Source organism: Acromyrmex echinatior, chromosome 5 (assembly GCF_024713525.1).
Source record: "Acromyrmex echinatior isolate Ae372 chromosome 5, ASM2471352v2, whole genome shotgun sequence".
Taxonomy (NCBI): Eukaryota; Metazoa; Arthropoda; class Insecta; order Hymenoptera; family Formicidae; genus Acromyrmex; species Acromyrmex echinatior.
This window is the reverse complement of record NC_141856.1, coordinates 3341928-3359730: the sequence shown is the minus strand read 5'-3', so window position 1 is coordinate 3359730 and position 17803 is coordinate 3341928. Positions and strand designations below refer to the sequence as shown.

At 37.4% G+C, this 17803-nt stretch overlaps 1 pseudogene; it reads left to right on the top strand.

Annotated features, from left to right (window-relative positions):
• The first annotated feature begins 823 nt into the window (after window positions 1-823).
• Window positions 824-5100, top strand: LOC147909685 (uncharacterized; annotated as a pseudogene).
• The last annotated feature ends 12703 nt before the right edge of the window (window positions 5101-17803 follow it).

The window sequence follows — 17803 nt, the reverse complement described above, 5'->3', positions numbered from 1 at the left end:
TCGTACGATGTGAAGAAGAAATATAATATGTAAGTTTCAACGTTCTATACACAAAAGTAACGTTTTTTAACATTATATATGTACACAGTAGCATCGTGCGGTGCGTTTACTGAGCAGACGTTACGATCTGACGAATACGGGCTACAAATTTTTTGAAATTGGAATCAACGTTGGCCCACCGAGTTACATGGAGGTCGCCCTTGGAGATCATCGCGGAATTATCGCTGTCTCTCGAAACGTTGAAGAGCCTCTACAGCGTGGGAATATTTACAAGATGTTTAGAAACGAATACAAGGATAATTTTATAAACGTTGGACCGCTAACCGTCAGTGTTTGCATGCTGAACGATACTACGGTCATACGTCTCGATTCTTCATCCGTACGCATTACGATGACCGAAACGACGCTACGCCGTATGTTTGACTTTAACGGGTGTATCGATGTAACGTTCGAATGATTAGCTCGACTCGTCGATACGGTGGATATCAAGTATACGCGATTCTCCAACATCGCATCTGAAAACATTATACGTGATAGCGACATCTTCAATGGACATCAGCTCGTCGATTGCGAACTATTAGCTTTAGTTTTTAATAAGTACGAAAACTAGTGTAATAAGATGTGAATAAACATTTTTTGCTCTCATTATTTCGTACGTATTTTCTTTTACTTCCTATCCTTCATACTTGACGGTACTTTCTTGACCGTATTAAGTTCTCTTTTTAAATAAAAACGTATAATAAAATATGTTTGCATGCATGAAGATATAACGAGAGTAACAATGCGGCGGCGGCGGAAAAGATGAAACGTTAGAAAAAAACAGATGGTAGTCAGTGATGGTAGTAACAGATGCGGTAAGTGTATGCAAGCCTTTATTGCATATTTGGAGACAGAGCGGCGGCAATAAATAAGGACCGGGGTCCTTACATCAATAGCGCCGGGACCTTTTCCCCCTCCTTCCCTGCGTTACGAGCATCCCCCGCGCCTACGAGTACCCCCCGCGCCCCGCGCTCTCCTCTAACCTCATGGGTTAGAACCCGCCTTGCTTTACTACTAAATTGTACTTGAAATATTTGAAAAAATTAAATAAATACAAAAACTCATTTTCCACTTTTTCACACTTCATGTAAAAAATAAACGTCAAATATAAAAAATAAAATATTTTATATTTAAATCACAAGAATATTTTTTTACACCTTCTTCTTTTTGCTTTGTCCATTTATAAGCTTTTCATGCGGCATCGCATATAAGCTCGTTAGCGACGATGCCACGTCCCGAAGAAATTGTACATTGACTTCGTCGCAGATAAGCTTATACGCGTCGCACCGCGGCGAGAATCAACTCGGACGCCGCGGTGCTCTCGTCGGCTAACCTACGTCGGGGATACGCGAGTGCACGTCCGGCTGCGTAAGGAGCCTCCGCCGCGTTGATCAGCTTATTTCCCCTCCTTAAATTTTTTCCTTTGTACATTCTTGAAAATATTATTAAGCGCCATTTTTTCTTTTATTTGCTTTTGCACGGTAATAGAGTAGCTCATTTCACAAAATGGACATCGATCGTATGCGGTCCGATCGGATGCGGGAAAACGATTTTTGTAAAGACTTTTCTCTCATGTCTGATATTTATCTCTCATGTCCGACGTACGTTTCGAGAAAGTTTTGTTCTATTATATGGAATGGCAAGAAGTCTATCGTCAATTACAATACGACATTCGTGAAAAGCTCGAAGAACAGAGTTGGAGAGACAATACTAAAGCGACGAAGAAGAATATAATTGAATTTCGAGATGGTTTACCACGTCCGAAAGATTACTTGAACGATCCGCTTTCTCCGAAATTAGTGATAATCGATGATCTTATGAGAGAACCGTCGTCGTGCGACACAATCGTGGATCTTTTCACAAGACAGTCATCACAAGACTCTCAGTGTTATTCTTATCTCGCAAAACCTCCTCCATCAGGGGCGTGGTCAACGCGATATATCTCTCAACGCGAATTACATCGTGGTTTTCAAAAATCTACGTGATCGCGCCCAAATTCGTCATTTAGTGTCAAGTCTATCCCGACGATCCGAAATTCCTAGAAGAGGCATACTACGATGCTACATCGAGACCTCACGGCTACTTGCTGCTCGATCTGAAACAATCAATCCCGAACGAATATTAATTTCGAATGTGTATTTTTCCCGAGGATACAACTCATTACGTCTATGTGCTACGTAGATTTTCCAGTGGATATATATAAAAGGCGGGTACGGGTAATCGTACGTGTCGTAGATTTTTCTCGTGATGAATGAACGAGGATCGTGCAGTGCGACGAAAATCGCCTCACATTCGATCAGTAAGAGAAACGCCTGTCTCCTCGCGGCGCTCTATCATTTGAACAAAAACAACGCATAACCTTCTTACGTCGCGCTGACGAAAAACTAATTCGTTGTATCTGCGAATGTGTTTTTAATACACTCACAGGTAACGTCTCGCTCGAACGTTGTGAAAAAAATCGGTTAACTAAATACAAAACGGCTTTGCATCGTTGCAAAACGTGGGAATTGGAAGGATAAAAGATCACTATTGCTGCAGCGAGGCGGATTTTTACCTTATAAGATCTATATTATCGACCTTATTATCATTAATTATCGAAAGAACAAAATAGTGGAGATAAAACGTTATGGAGAGAGTAAAAAAAATGGTTTTAATTTCGACGGAAAATCTCAAGAGAATGCAATCATCAGTTACGTCAGAATCCGATATCATTCGCTGGCGGAGAGTCAAAAGAAATCACAGTACCACAAAATTCAGATAACACAGCGAGCACTAATAATACAATGCAAACCCCCGGAACTCATCTAGCACGACTCGATGAGTCGTATTCTTAATTATGAATGGCGCAACGAAAGTGAGAGATAGAAAATGTACAGAAAGGCATTATGGCGATACCTGCCCATTTATCCAAGAAATGCGAAGACAGAAAGACGCACGCAATGAAAATGAAAATGCAGAAGACAACGCTACGCAAGATGCCTCCGCTGATAACAAGACAAATGAACGTTTTTCATGATCTCACGCAAACGTCTGATATACCGTCGGCACATTTCATCAGTAACACCGGTATTATTACGAAACATTTTGAAATTTCAGACGAGCATAATTATACGAGGAATAATCACGCGATGAAAAGCATTGAAGAAATAATGGAAACCGAAATCTTATGATAAGCATGCGCACTTACTGATGAAATTTTTGTTTGAAAAAGTTGTGCCTGATAGAATTTTGGGACGAGCATGGAATTGTGACTATAGATGGTAACGTCGAAGAAAGATTCGAATATTAGTGATTTGATAAACGTCACGATGTGCGCGAGAGAAAAACTGTGAAAGTAGTGGGTAGAAATCAGCGCTATTACTCCATGCATTGAACATACCTTCCGCGCTGGTGAAAAATAAAAGATTATTGTCCACACATGATGTTAGTGTAAGCAGCATTAAACTTCGACCTCAGGTGAGTTCCTTTTATAATGAAAGAATAAGTTCCACGCCGATTGTATTAAGCGCGAAGAAAGAAGAGAAAAACGTAAAAATTACGAACAAGAAATAGACGAGGAAAACTCACTGATTCACGTTCATGAAAAACTGATACCCCTGTATCTTTACAAACGGAAAAAAATCGGTTAGTCGATTGGAAAAAACTAAGATAACGATGACGTTTGAAAAATTATACTACGATCCGTCGCATTATCTCGTGCTGTTAAACCGAATTTCTCACGGGGAGAAGTCGTGCACTGGCTCGCAAGACGCGTACACTGACACGTTATACTGACCATTGCGTAGAAAATTTCCACAATTGTATTACAATGTAATAAACATCGATAATGTGTGGGAAGCAGATTTAATTGAATTTCAAAATCTAAAAAGTTACAATGACGGTTATTCCTATGTGTTAGTGATTATCGATGTACTAAGTAAATACATCTGAGTAGAACCGTTACGCGACAAAACGAGTAACTGCGTGATAAAAGCTTTCCAGCGCATACTAGCGAAAGACGAGTATATATTTACAAACGGACAAGGGCAAAGAATTTGTCGCGCAATCAATGCTGAAATTTCTTAAAGAAAATGACATTCGTTTTCGGATAACGCGCAATCCAGATGTCAAAGCCGCCATTGTCGAACGCTTCAACAAAACATTGAAGGAGCGAATGTGGCGTTACTTCACGCATAAAAATACGCGATGCTACATCGATGTTCTGAAGATATTGTACACGCTTACAATCACACGCGTTACTCGTCCACGAGAATGCAACCTGCGATAATAACGAGAGAAATCGCTCGTGAAAATACAGTTCGTCATTGAAAAAACAAAACGTTAAAAAAATGTACGCAAAAGGTTAAATATCGCGTCGGAGATTTTGTTCGTATCAATAGAGCGAAAGGCGCCTTCAAGAAAGGATACAAAGCTAAGTGGAGCGAGGAGATATTTCAAATTTACTGTGTTCTTGATTGGCGAAACCCTCACGTGTATGAGCTGCGAGATTTAGCAGACGAAGTCATAGATGGTATTTTTTATGAGCAAGAAATTAGCTCGAGTTGAAAAAAATTTAGAGGAAGAACAGTTTATCGTCGATCGCGTGATAAAGACTAGGGGATGAGGGGCTAAAAGCAAGTGCTTGTTAGTTGGCGCGGTTATCTCAGTAAGTTTGATAACTTGAATTTCGGCTTCGAGTTTAATTTCTCTTCGCGATGGAGGAGGAACAATTTCTTCTGATACTTCCGAGTAACAATACTACTGTGGGCAAAAAGTATCGATAATTTGTTTGTTTTTCAAAAATTCTTTATTTATTCATCCACATTCGTATCATCCCCCTCAAAGTAGTCCCCCCCGGTTGCAATGCAACTGTGCCAACGCTTTTTCCAATTTTCGAAACATGCCGCATAGTCGTCTGTAGGTATGGCCCGCAGCTCACTCGTCGTTTTTTCTTTTATCTCTTCAATCGTCTCGAAACGGTGTCCACGGAGTGGCCTTTTGAGTTTTGAGAACAGCCAGAAGTCAGATGGTGCTAAGTCAGGCGAATACGGTGGTTGTGGAATGATATGAGTTGAGTTTTTGGCGAAATGGTCACGAACTACGAGTGATGTGTGCGACGGCGCATTATCGTGGTGAAGGAGCCAAGAGTTGTCGGCCCACAATTCTGGTCTTTTTCGGCGCACGGCATCACGCAAACGACGCATAACACCCAAATAGTATTGGCTGTTGACGATTTTCGAGCACCAAATCTCGGATTTTTTGGACGTGAATCACATCAGTTGATGTGGATGGCCGTCCGGCACGTGGCTCGTCTTGAACGCTCTCTCGGCCCTCTTTAAACATTCTGTGCCATGCAAAAACTCTTGCTTGTGACAAAGCGCCATCACCGTACGCCTTCTGACACATTCTCAACGTTTCGGCTGCAGAAATTCCATTCCGGACACAAAATTTTATCGCACTTCGTTGTTCCATAATTTCAGACATTTCAAAAAACGACAAATCACGTTTTACGTGCTTACAAACAGACGCTTATCTCAAACACTAATGACTATTTTGACGTGTACCTTGGCGCAGATGTCACTGACAGAATTGCCAACTTCAAAATAAATTCGGTTGTCCCTATCGGAAACCCCGGGAAATTTAAATTTGAAATTATCGATACTTTTTGCCCACAGTAGTAGTATGCATCATTTTCCGAATAATACAATCGTCCTTTATCACGGAATTACCTTATTCTATAGTGTTACACGAACAATGGAAAGTTGCGATAAGCGAGATTCAATTTCTCTGTGACTTTTTACATGTACGTCATAACGAATGTTATCAGATTCGTCGATGTTAAACCCGATGAGGGAACGAATGGTGCGTTTACGGCAAGTTACATTTCTAAATGGAATTGACAACGATATCTGTGAGCTTATTGATGCGATTAATACCGCGTATAAACTTGCCGAATCGCATTTTTATGATAAATCGATATTTTTATTTCAAACAAAAAGCGTCTGACAGTAAAGTCTTGATAAGTATTAATTGTGATGAGAAGTGCAAAATGCTACATCATATAAACTTTTTCGATAATCTTCTAATGTATGAATGCTAGGTTTCGTATCAGCAATTTCTATAAATAATTACCCATTTTATCTCAAGCTCACAATACGTAAACCTAATTCGGAATGAAACAGAAGAGAAAACTTTTCTTACTCATGGATTTAATAAGAAGACGGGAAAACAACTTGCAGATGGTTACTGGAGTAACAAACCCTGTAGTATGTGACGCGATATTCCCGATAAAATGTTCGTTTATTACGATATTTGTGAGCCTTATATAAGAGGCGATGTACGTACTCTTCTTCTCAGGATAGTTCCGGTCAAAATACGCAGTCATAATTACGCATTCGGTGCAAATTTGGTGAAGCATTTCTCATTTCCAAATTATATCCCATTGCGACGAACGAATTTTAGAACGATCGAAATAGATATAAGAGATCAGCTTGGAAAAAAAATTTCATTCAAATTCGGAACGCTGACAGTGACGCTGCACTTTAAACGTAATAACGCAATAACTTTCTTTTTTCCGTGTACTAGTGTGTCGGTAGTGACAGTCTTTAGTTAGGAACTAATGATGGAATATGAGGAGTGTTTTGATACTCAGGACATCGGTAGCCGAGATGGAATTCCACGTGTTTTCGTCGGCTCGCTCTACCAGCGCGGACATGGAATCGGAAGTTTTCTCGGCGGGCTATTAAGAAAAATACTACCTTACCTAAATAAAGCACGTGCTGTCGGTAAAGAAGCTTTACGTGCGAGAATTAACGTAATAGAAGATATCGAAAATAATAAACCGTTAAAGGAAGCGGTTAAAAGTCGGCTCGCGGAAGCGAGGGGTAATCTGAAGAGAAAAGCCAAAAAAAAAAACAAGTTTTCTGAGGGGATCAGAATATAAAATATCCGCGAAATCCGTGGCCCTTCAGTTTTCAATCAGTAGTCGAGATAGACGTATGTATACATGACGTATCGTGCAATGTAAACAACGTCAGACGGTCAAAAGAAAATCATCGAAAGTACGACAGGGAAGAAGAGCAAAAAAATGACGAAGAAGAAAAAGAAATTTACGCCGCAGGAAGAAAAACGAAAAAATCATCTGCTAAGAAACATCGAGTCAAGAAATGCGACGTATCCAACATAATTCTCTTAATTGAAATAGGAATTCGTGGCTGGAGAAAAAGCATGTCCTTTCTTCATACCCGCTCGAGTGAGTGGATAAAGAAGGAACTCAATCTCTTCTCTCTATTTCCTACGCAAATCAGCATTGAGAGTTCGCAATGGATTTATTATAAATCCGTAATTTCGCTCGCGGACGACTCGCCATAAAATTCGTCATACCCGGACATGGAAAAGACTATCCGGATCTCACTCACATCATGTTGAACCTTCGCATACGCGTAAAAAGCAAACGCGGCAAGAGCACATCGGCCGCACCCGACGTCGCGGCAAGAGTAGGACCCATAAATCATTTACTGCATTCCATATTCAATCAAATCGACATGTATTTCAATAAAAAACTCGTGTCGTTACCAAACTTACACTCACCGCGTGTACATCGAGGCGTTATGAAATTATGCTTCCCCCGCAAAAACTTCCCATCTAACCTCTTGCTTATGAAACGAATATTCCCGGTTACATTATTCCCGATGGACGACACGTTAGACTCGTCAAATCCAAATACGGCGCTTGAAAGGTGCGGGCAATACATTTGAGGAAATCATGCGCTAAATCTTATAGGGCACCTTCACTGCGACTTTCAATCAAGATAAATTTTTAATTAACGGAATGGAAGTTAGAATGAGACTCGTACGTTCGAAAGATTCATTTTGCTTTATAGAGAGTAAAACGATATCAAAAATACGTATTTTCGATGCCAGTTTACTCATAAAAAGAGCAAAAATAACCCCGGATGTGTTACTCGCACACGCTAGAATGCTGAATAAAACCATCAAATATCCCTTTACAAGTCGAAGTTAAAACTTACACGATACACGTTGGCGTAGTGGGGAAATCGATAGACAATGCAATAATCGGACAGCTGCTGAAACTAATAGTTAGCTTTGTCGACGATAACAAGGCATTTAACGGCAATAGAAAATTGAGAAAATTAATTTCAAAAATTACGAAATAAATTTCTTTTCGCTGTATGGCATGCAATTCCCAGTAAGCCGTTACAGTCAAATTTTTCGAAAGACGAGCCGCTCTACTCTTGAAGTTTCATTACACATTATTCTTGGGAACTGGTATTCACTTTCTGAATGAGAGTAATTCTATAAATAGAGACGATTACGTCAATAGCTACACTCTTTTCGCTTTCGATCTTACTCCAGATCTATCCGCTAATTATGCAGGGCATTGAAATCTCGTGAAACACGGAAGCTTACGATTAGAAGTGAGATTCGAAAAAGCTCTTTACGTAACTATTAATTGTATCAGTGACATGCTAAGTTTGTAATGTTTTAGAAATCGACTCCTATCGTCATTGTCGACTTTTCCGATTAGTCCTATGGCGAGAAAATTATTTTCTCTCACTACACATTTTTTTCTCATCTAATTGCCCGCAAAATGACGAAAAAGCTTCAGTCTTGCACATGACACCGGCGCAGACATTTCGTGACGTGAAAAGAGTAGCAAAAATTCGAATATCATAATGGATATAATTATCGACATAAAAGATTTTCGCGAAAAACTTATCGAAGAGAACTTTATTCCGAAAGAAGTCACGGTTCTTGCGATTAACGCAACGATCACCGAACACTGGATTATGATGTCATTTTATCCATTTGGTGATTTACTCGAGAGAGTAAGTGTGAAAACAACTAGCTTACAAATTATCACGAAATCAAACGGTTCGACGGAAACGTCAATCCTAAATACTTTACAATACAATTGCGAGACATTACACGCTACGTACAGCTACATCTATAGCAGAGGACAAGAGAAAGTGTCTCACTATTTAAGTAATCTACTCTCTAGAAACGTATATAATCTGGAAGGAATTTCTCCGGCTTTCAAAAATCTATCAGATTTCGAAAAACGTGGATAGCGCTGTACGCATCACGGATTTCGAACCAACGTTGAATCACATTGTGCCTTATGCAATGCTTACAAATTGAAAAGTTGGCTAATTATATGAAACAGCTGCAATTCGAGCTGTTCGAACGATAGTTCCTCAAAAATTTGGCGAGAGCGACGTCGAGAGCAAAAAAACAGACAGCGGAAATTTTACAATTGATTTTAAAAATCAGAATCACTATATAACTCGCAATATCGAAGCGTGGAGAAAAAAGATCGTGACAGAAAAGTCGGACCAAAGCGAGGGCGAACAAGCGACAGACGAGGAGAAAAAAGATCTTCCAAAATTCGTCCTGTTGAGGAACTAATACTAGCGTTTCGCAAACGTCAAATTTTGAGAACTCTACAACGCACGTGATGGCAAAAGAGGTAAATTCTGAATTTGCGCAAACATTTCCTCTCTCACAACGAGACTCCGACAACGAGAAATGAATTCATTGGAAGTTTTAAATTACATCATTTCAGTGACATGCAGGAATCTATCCTGCCGACCGAGGGTGTGGAGGTCGACTGCCATTGTCGCTAACACAGATGATCACAATCGACCTGGCCAGCATTGGGTTACCTTCTACATCGACGAACACAGTACAGGAACATATTTCGATAGTTACGGCTTGCCGCCCTTGGACTCAAGATTCCTCTTATGACTTCGCCGAAACTCCACCATGTATCGCTGGAATACGACGACGCTGCAAGGAATACTTTCTCAAATTTGCGGGTAATACTGCTGTGTATTTCTGTATTTTATGTGTAATAATCTTAACCAGTTATGGGTTATAATCTTAACCAGTTTCTTAGTCTGTTTACCTCTGTTTGTAAACGCAATGACCGATTGATCGTACAGTTATTTCATAAATTTTTTCTTCGTTATAACATAAAAAAATAAATTCTCATGCTATGTCATCATGTTCAGTCGTCTACTCTTTTAAAAAATAAAACAAATATATTTTACATAATATTACTTTTTTTTTTTAAATAAACGTTTTTGATCATGTAAATTTCTTACACCTAATCTCGTCCCCTTTTACATTAATCATCTTTTCTCACGTATTCAAATTTAGATAATGTTCATTAAAAACAAAATATAGAAAAATTTTTCTTTTAAAATAATGTTCAAATCAACGCATCGATTACGACATCGCGTGTCAGCGCGAACTTGTTCATTCCTGTTTTACCTCCTCTTTCTCCTTAGTGAAAGTAAGAGTCTCCCAAAAATACTCGTAAAAGTAGTCGTCATAAATAATAAGAAAAAAATCCGTTCACTAAAACGTCATTATGCCGGAGACATTGAGCTGCTGCAGCAAAAAAATGACCTGCAAAACAAAAAACTGTGCGCTATTCATATTCGTTGCCCGCCTTCCCCCCCCCCCCCTATAATGAAAAAATGTCTCGGTCCTCATTTTCCTTGGTCTCCCAGTATTCATGCCTACCGACACCTCCACTCTTTTCCAGTCACCAGTAGGTGACTATGAACAGAGCCAATCAGCGCGTGGGCAGCCGTGGACCGGGCCAATCAAAAATGCACCATTTAATTACCTCATTACTCACATCCTCACGTCACCGACCAATCAGAGCGTGCCATTTCTCAGACAGGCCAAGCCCCCGGCGCCGGAGGTGGAGTGGTGGAGATTTGTTTTGACGGCTCATGTATTACTACGGGGCATTGTACTTTTGTCTGCTGATATTGAGAGTACAAATAAGTTTCCGCCATTTGACAAAAGACGGCGTCACTAGCAAGCTATGGTTAAAATTGTCTGATGTAAAATGTTATATCGTAAGGTTGGACATCTGTCAATAACATAACATAATCTTGAAATACTAGCGATTTTGTATCAGCATCATATATTTTTTTTTGTGCGAAAATGCCGAGTTTTGAGCCGAATAAGCGTCATTTGCGGGAACTTTTGATTTACTTCTTTAATTTGAAGAAATCTGCAGCTGAGGCTCATCGATTGCTTGTAGAAGCATATGGTGAGGCTGCCTTAAGTGAGAGAAGGCTGTCGTAAGTGGTTTCAAAAGTTTAAGAACGGTGAATTTGACGTCGAAGATAAAGAACGTAGCGGAAGGCCGAAAGTGTACGAAGACGCGGAATTGGAAGCATTATTGGATGAAGATTCGTGTCAAACGCAAAAAGAACTTGCACTTACATTAGGAGCGACTCAACAAGCAATTTCACATCGTTTGAAATCATTGGAAATGATTCAAAAGCAAGGGAATTGGATTCCATATGGACTGAAGCCGAGAAAGTTGAATGCCGATTTTCCATATGTGAAATGCTTGTCAGGCATAAACGAAAGGGTTTTTTGCATCGTATAGTCACTGGTGATGAAAAATGGATCTACTACGATAACCCAAAGAAGAGGAAATCATGGGGATCACCTGGCCATGCTTCAACATCGACAGCCAAGCCGAATATTCATGGAAAAAAACTCATGTTGTGTATTTGGTGGGATCAGTCTTGGTGTCGTGTATTATGAGTTGCTCAAACTGAACGAAACCGTTACTGGGGCTCTCTACCGAACACAATTGATGAGATTGAGCTGAGCACTCAAGGAAAAACGCGTCCACTATTACTCCAGGCATGACAAAATTATTCTCCTGCATGATAATGCTCAATCACATGTTGCAGTGCCGGTCAAAACCTATATGGAAACACTTAATTGAGAAGTTCTATCCCACCCGCCGTATTCACCAGACATTGCCCCTTCCGATTACCATCTATTTCGATCGATGACGCATGGCCTATCTGAGCAGCACTTCACATCATATGAAGATACCAAAAATTGGATCGATAATTGGATAGTTTTAAAAGATGAAGTGTTCTTCCAACGCGGTATCCGTATGCTACCAGAAAGGTAGCTGAGGTGTTAATTTTGATCACGGCATTGTTCTTTTCTCAGAATAGTATCATGTTCTATGAACATTTTTATTATATAAAATCTCACACAGCCCCGCGATCAGTCAGTCTGTCAGTCTGTTAGCCTGTCATTCAGTCTATGTTAGACTTTTATAATAACTAACATTTATAACTTGATTCAGTGTGCAAATGTGATGGATGCCCGCATGCGCTTATTAGCACAAAAAAGAGATCTCAGCTGAGCGACTGAGGATATTGCGAAGGGTTTTTACAATTGAGGCACTCAATAAGGCCTGACGGCCTTACTGTAAATTTGGATAATTAAATTTAACGCGCAATGTATTACATATTTTATGTTTAAACGACTTGCTCTATATATAATATCCTATATTTTATATATTTGCCGTATGTTTTGTATTGTTGACTTGTCAGACGAGTCTTGATGTTTGATGTATGATGAACAGCTTTATAACGTTGAAATGATCATGTAAGTTCAAAAAATTTATTACTTTATATTCTTCTTTGTAATGACTCAATAAATTTACTCTATAATATAGTACCAGGAAGTATGATGTTACATTACTATACTTGGATGATTGCATTTGTCAATAATTTTGAAGCATTGATATGCATCCAAATCAGGATCGAAACGTTTGCGTATTTGATATGTTTATTTGAATAAATTATTTGCACATTGTCACTCAGTATTTACTCGAATAGACATTGATTGATTGTATGGATTTATCTCAACCGAGCTATAATACTTAACCTATTAATTATAATATATACATACATATGTATAAATGAAAATTAAATAAATACATATAAGTTAATTCTGTGTTCAAAATTATTTGCTTTTTTTCTTCATTCCTTCCTTTTTTCCTATCTCAGCGGTATCATATTACGCGTGCGTCATCATCACGCGCGACTATACATACCATCGCCCAATACGAATAATTATATAAGATAAAATAAAATAAAATAAAATATAAAATAAAATATAATAAAATATAATAAAATATAATAAAATGAATTAATAAATAAAATATTTCGTGTGTGAGAAAAGGATAACAACATATAAGAGATGGTAAGTATACATGGTAAGTATATTAAAGTATATATCGCGGTGGTGGCGGCGGGGACCAGCGGCCGGAGGCGGCGGACTGCGCCCGGAGACGGATCATGCCCGGAGGCGGCAATGGGGATCGCGTCCACCGGCCACATTGATCCCGCGCCATGTTTTCACTGCGACGCGGACGCAAGTTTCCGTACACCTCCGCTATGTAATTTCCGGCTACGTAATTTCCCGCACCCGGGACATCCTCGTCCCCCCGCACCGGCATCCCCGCGACATCACCTCCTGTGCCATCATTCACCTCCCCTTCCTCTTGTGACGTCATCCTCCTCGCTTAGTGACGTTACCTCCTGTGACGTCATCCCCCACCCTTTCCCGTCTGCGATGTCATCCCCCTTGCCTAGTGACATCATCCTCCTGTCCCTCACTCCTCCCACCCAGAGCTCTCAGAGATTAGAACCGATCTTGTTTACCTACTCATACATTCTGCAATACATTCTACTTTTTTGTTAATTTTATAACCAAATTACCGTTTTTTTAAACAAAACTAACTTTTTGAGACTATTTTTATGAAAGGCTACATTACCATTCATGTTTCTTTTCGATTCGCTATTATGCAATGTTGCCACATTTTTATTAATAATAACAATGTCCTGAGTAATAAATATTTCATAATTTTGAATCCAAAATCGATTCAACAACATTTTAATGAATATAATTGTCAAGTTTTAAACTTAAATATTCATTATTAATCAAGTAAACCAAGTATAAAATGTAATTGAAATATCACCTTCTCCTCTACTAAATAGTATTAAAAACACATTTACATCTGCAGATATTGATAGAAAAAGATCGAATTTGATTAAGAAAATTAAGATTTTGTATTCGTAGTTGAAAGCAGGAAGGTAGACTTACTAGTGTATAAGCTCTTCTCTCAGGATATATCTCTGTTGAACATATGTAGGAAAAATGGGAACATTAGTCAAGAGCCATTTCCTTTTATTTCTAGTAGTTGCGATATCCTCCAGGTAGACTATCAATGACTGGGATAAAATCTTTGGCAAAGTTCTTAAAAACGAATCGCAAATCGGATGGTAGTTGTTAACAATTAAAATTCATCAAAATCGAATGCATCTAATCTACAAACGTTTCGATTCTTATCGCGTCATCTTTAGTGTCATACAATATAATTGCGTAATTAACTATTCTAAAATATCTTCAATCTTCATCGTATCTATATTATGTCAATTCTTCCAATAATTGAAGCTGGTAAATCATGACAATTAAAAAGTGCTTCATTACAACTGTATACGTCAATAGGTTGTCGTTTTGACTTACAAAAGTCAATAGACACCAATTGCAACAAGTTCACAATATATATCAAAAATTTGAAAAAATTGTTCACTACGAAAAAATTGGTCGCTACGAAAAGGAGATCGTTATGTTTAAAAATTGGGATACTTTGGACTTCTAGTTTTCAGATATAACTTAAGCCTTGAAATAACTAATGTCTATCGACCTTTGTAAATCAAAATTATAACCTAATGATGTGTATAGGCACTTTTGTTGTCAATGTCAATTATTAGCTTTAATTATTGGAAGGATTGACATAATATGGATACGGTGAAGATTTAATATTTTAGAATAGTTACGCAATTATATTGTACGACACTGAAGATGACCCGATAATAGTCGAAACAATTGTAAATTACATGTAGGGGAGACCGGGGTCAATTGAATATAGGAATAAGTAGAATAATCGAGGCTACATTAAAAACAAAACATGCGAGACATGCAAAAACGTGTTTGAGCACGCAGCAACGACTGCTGCTAAATCTGTAACATCTTGTTGCGAACACATCTATGATAGAAGTTATGCCACAATTTTAAAAAATCGTACACCTAATAAATATTTTTATTTTAAAAATTTTTGTTTTACTATCGTATATGATTGTCTGAGATATTTGATTTCTATTTAGATAGTAAGTATAGTTCTTACTTAATAAAGTCTAGATTTTTTTTGTTTATGTATCTCTTACCGTATATTGTTAATGTTTTTAAATGAACGGATGGGTATAGTAGACTAATCATAGCATGGAACTGTATGACTCATTTAGTGACGATAATATTTACTCAAAATTTTATTTCTTTTAAGAGATTTTCCTCAGTAAATATTATAAGTTTAGTTCCCTCATGTCTAATCTTGAAAATTAGACTTATTCAACATGCACGAAATTTTGTAAAAAGAAGTATTGTTTGCCCTGCGAAGCGAATGTTTGTGTTTAAAATATATTTTTATAAAAGTTTTATTAATATGTAGCCAAAGATGTAGCTTAAAATACATTAATCTTTATTTTAATAATCTTAGTCGACCCCGATCCCGGGGCTAATTAAATCAGATGGAATGCATTAGAAAAATGCATTTTTTTCATATTAGTTATCAATTTTCCCTTATTATTAAAATATTATTAGGTAGTCAAATGTATATAGTAACTGGTGTAGAATTCATTTTTTCGATAAGTCTCTTAATTTTATATGTAAAAATTCGAAACTGAAAAATGTGTCTATTAGCCCCGGTCTCTCCTATTAGATTTTGATGAATTTTAATTGTTAACAACTATCATCCGGTTTTCGACTCGTAGTCTTGTATTAGAATTTTTTAATTATTATATTTGAGTCTTAGTTTTTATATTATTGTCTTAAAAAGGAGTTTGGGAGTCAATCCTGAATTTAAAAGGAGCTTTTTTAGCTTTTATCAATATAACGTTAATCAGGGTATTTTAAATCCCAAAGCCTGCAAATCGCTTTGTTTGCAGATGTTGCAATTTAAGGAACAGCTTTCTGTTGCCCTTGAGTTGAAGTACTTAACTTCCATACTCAATCAAAACGCTTGGTAAAAAACCCCGAAAAACGCTTGGTAAATCAAGAGAAGCTGAGGGGGTCCGCCCCCCTCCCTCCCTCCGATGCATCCCCGCAAGAGACATTAGAATGTTGACCAACGAATTACCTCTCTTAATGAGATATTGAAGATGTGTTTTTCTTTTAAGGAATCCAGTCGAATCCAATTAGATTTCAAGACACCTAACCGAGTTTACGCTAGGAATAAGCGAATTGTTAATAGACAGAGGGGGAGGAATCTGAGGAAGGCTTTGTCGGTTGGAAAAGACAGATTTTGATTTAGAGGGAGATACCTCTTGGCTCTTCTTCAATAGATATTGATGCAAATCATCTAAAGAAGACTGAATGGAATTCTGTGCTTTAATCGAATCTTTATTAATAGAAAAAATAAATATATCATCTGCATATTGCAAAATATAGATGTATACAGGATTTAATATCATGTAAGCTCAAATTAAAGAGAGCTGAGAGTGGAACTTCTCTCTCACTTCCATACGAGAATACAAGAGATCCGGATTCAAGTCCCGGCCGAAGTAATATTTTTCGTAATAAATTTATTTAAAGTTTTCAGCTCATTAACATTCTTTTAATATAATACGGATTGAACATCAAAATTTGCTTGTCAATTTAATTTAATTTGTGATGTTAATTTGTTATTCCAGTAGTTTAATTGCGTTTGTAAGTTCGAAAAATCAATTCGGCACGGAGTTTGAATAGCTACAAATGTGATGTAAATGAAAGATCCCTATTATGAAACCCAGTGAATAAATACTAGAAATCTATGGACAGAATTTTAAAAAATAATAGGCCATTTTGAAGGGAATTTAATAAGCTTTAAGATAACGTTAAGATAAAATTTAATTCAAATTCCATTTTTTTTTAAATTAAAGAAATATAAAAAGTGAGCAAAAGTCAACAAATTGCTCCTAATATGAGATGGCCCGATAAATCGATAATAAAACGTAAAGTTACAATTAAAAAACTTTACTTTAAATACGAAGCGCTTAATTTCAGAAATAATAATTGCGTGCCGATTGTTTGTATTTAAGAAACATTAAATAAAGTTTTTTACAATAAGATTAGGAATAAGATCGTTTATGTTAAATACATTACTTTAAATACGAAGCACCACTACGATCCGAATGTCAAGATGTTGAACTATTACGAGGGCAAGGTGAAAAGTAACCGACCTCAACATGAAAACATGAACTATGTACAAAGTTTTTAGTTAAGTACCAAGTGTTATATATCAAATTACTCGTATTAAAAATATCTGTAATTTATACTTTGACCACTTTTCTGAACAATTCATAGCTAAAAAGTTAGAGTCAAAAATATGTTAGCGCTTTTTTTTCAAATCTGCCGCAGCAACTTATAAACCTACCGAGCCTATGTTAACCTGTAGAGAAAAATGGTCAAGGCAGAAATTGTAGTCGCCTTTAATGTGAGCAATATGATATATAACACTTGAATATATACCGAAAAGTTTGACTTCGATGGCGACATCTTCAACAAGTCGTACTTTTTTTCTTAAATTTTCGTTTTTTGCTTTTTTTCTTCTTATGGTTTTTTGGCTATAACTTTTTAGCTGTGAATTGTTTAGCAAAGTGGTCAAAGGAGAAATTATAGATATTTTCAATGCGAGTAATTTGATATATAACATTTGGTATTTAACTAAAAACTTTGTACATAGTTCATGTTTTCATGTTGAGGTCGGTTACTTTTCACCTTGCCCTCGTATATATGTATATTCATTTAAATGAATTAATTTCAGAAATGATAATTGTTGTATCGATATGGTTGTCGAACTTTTAACGCAATCAATCTGAAATATT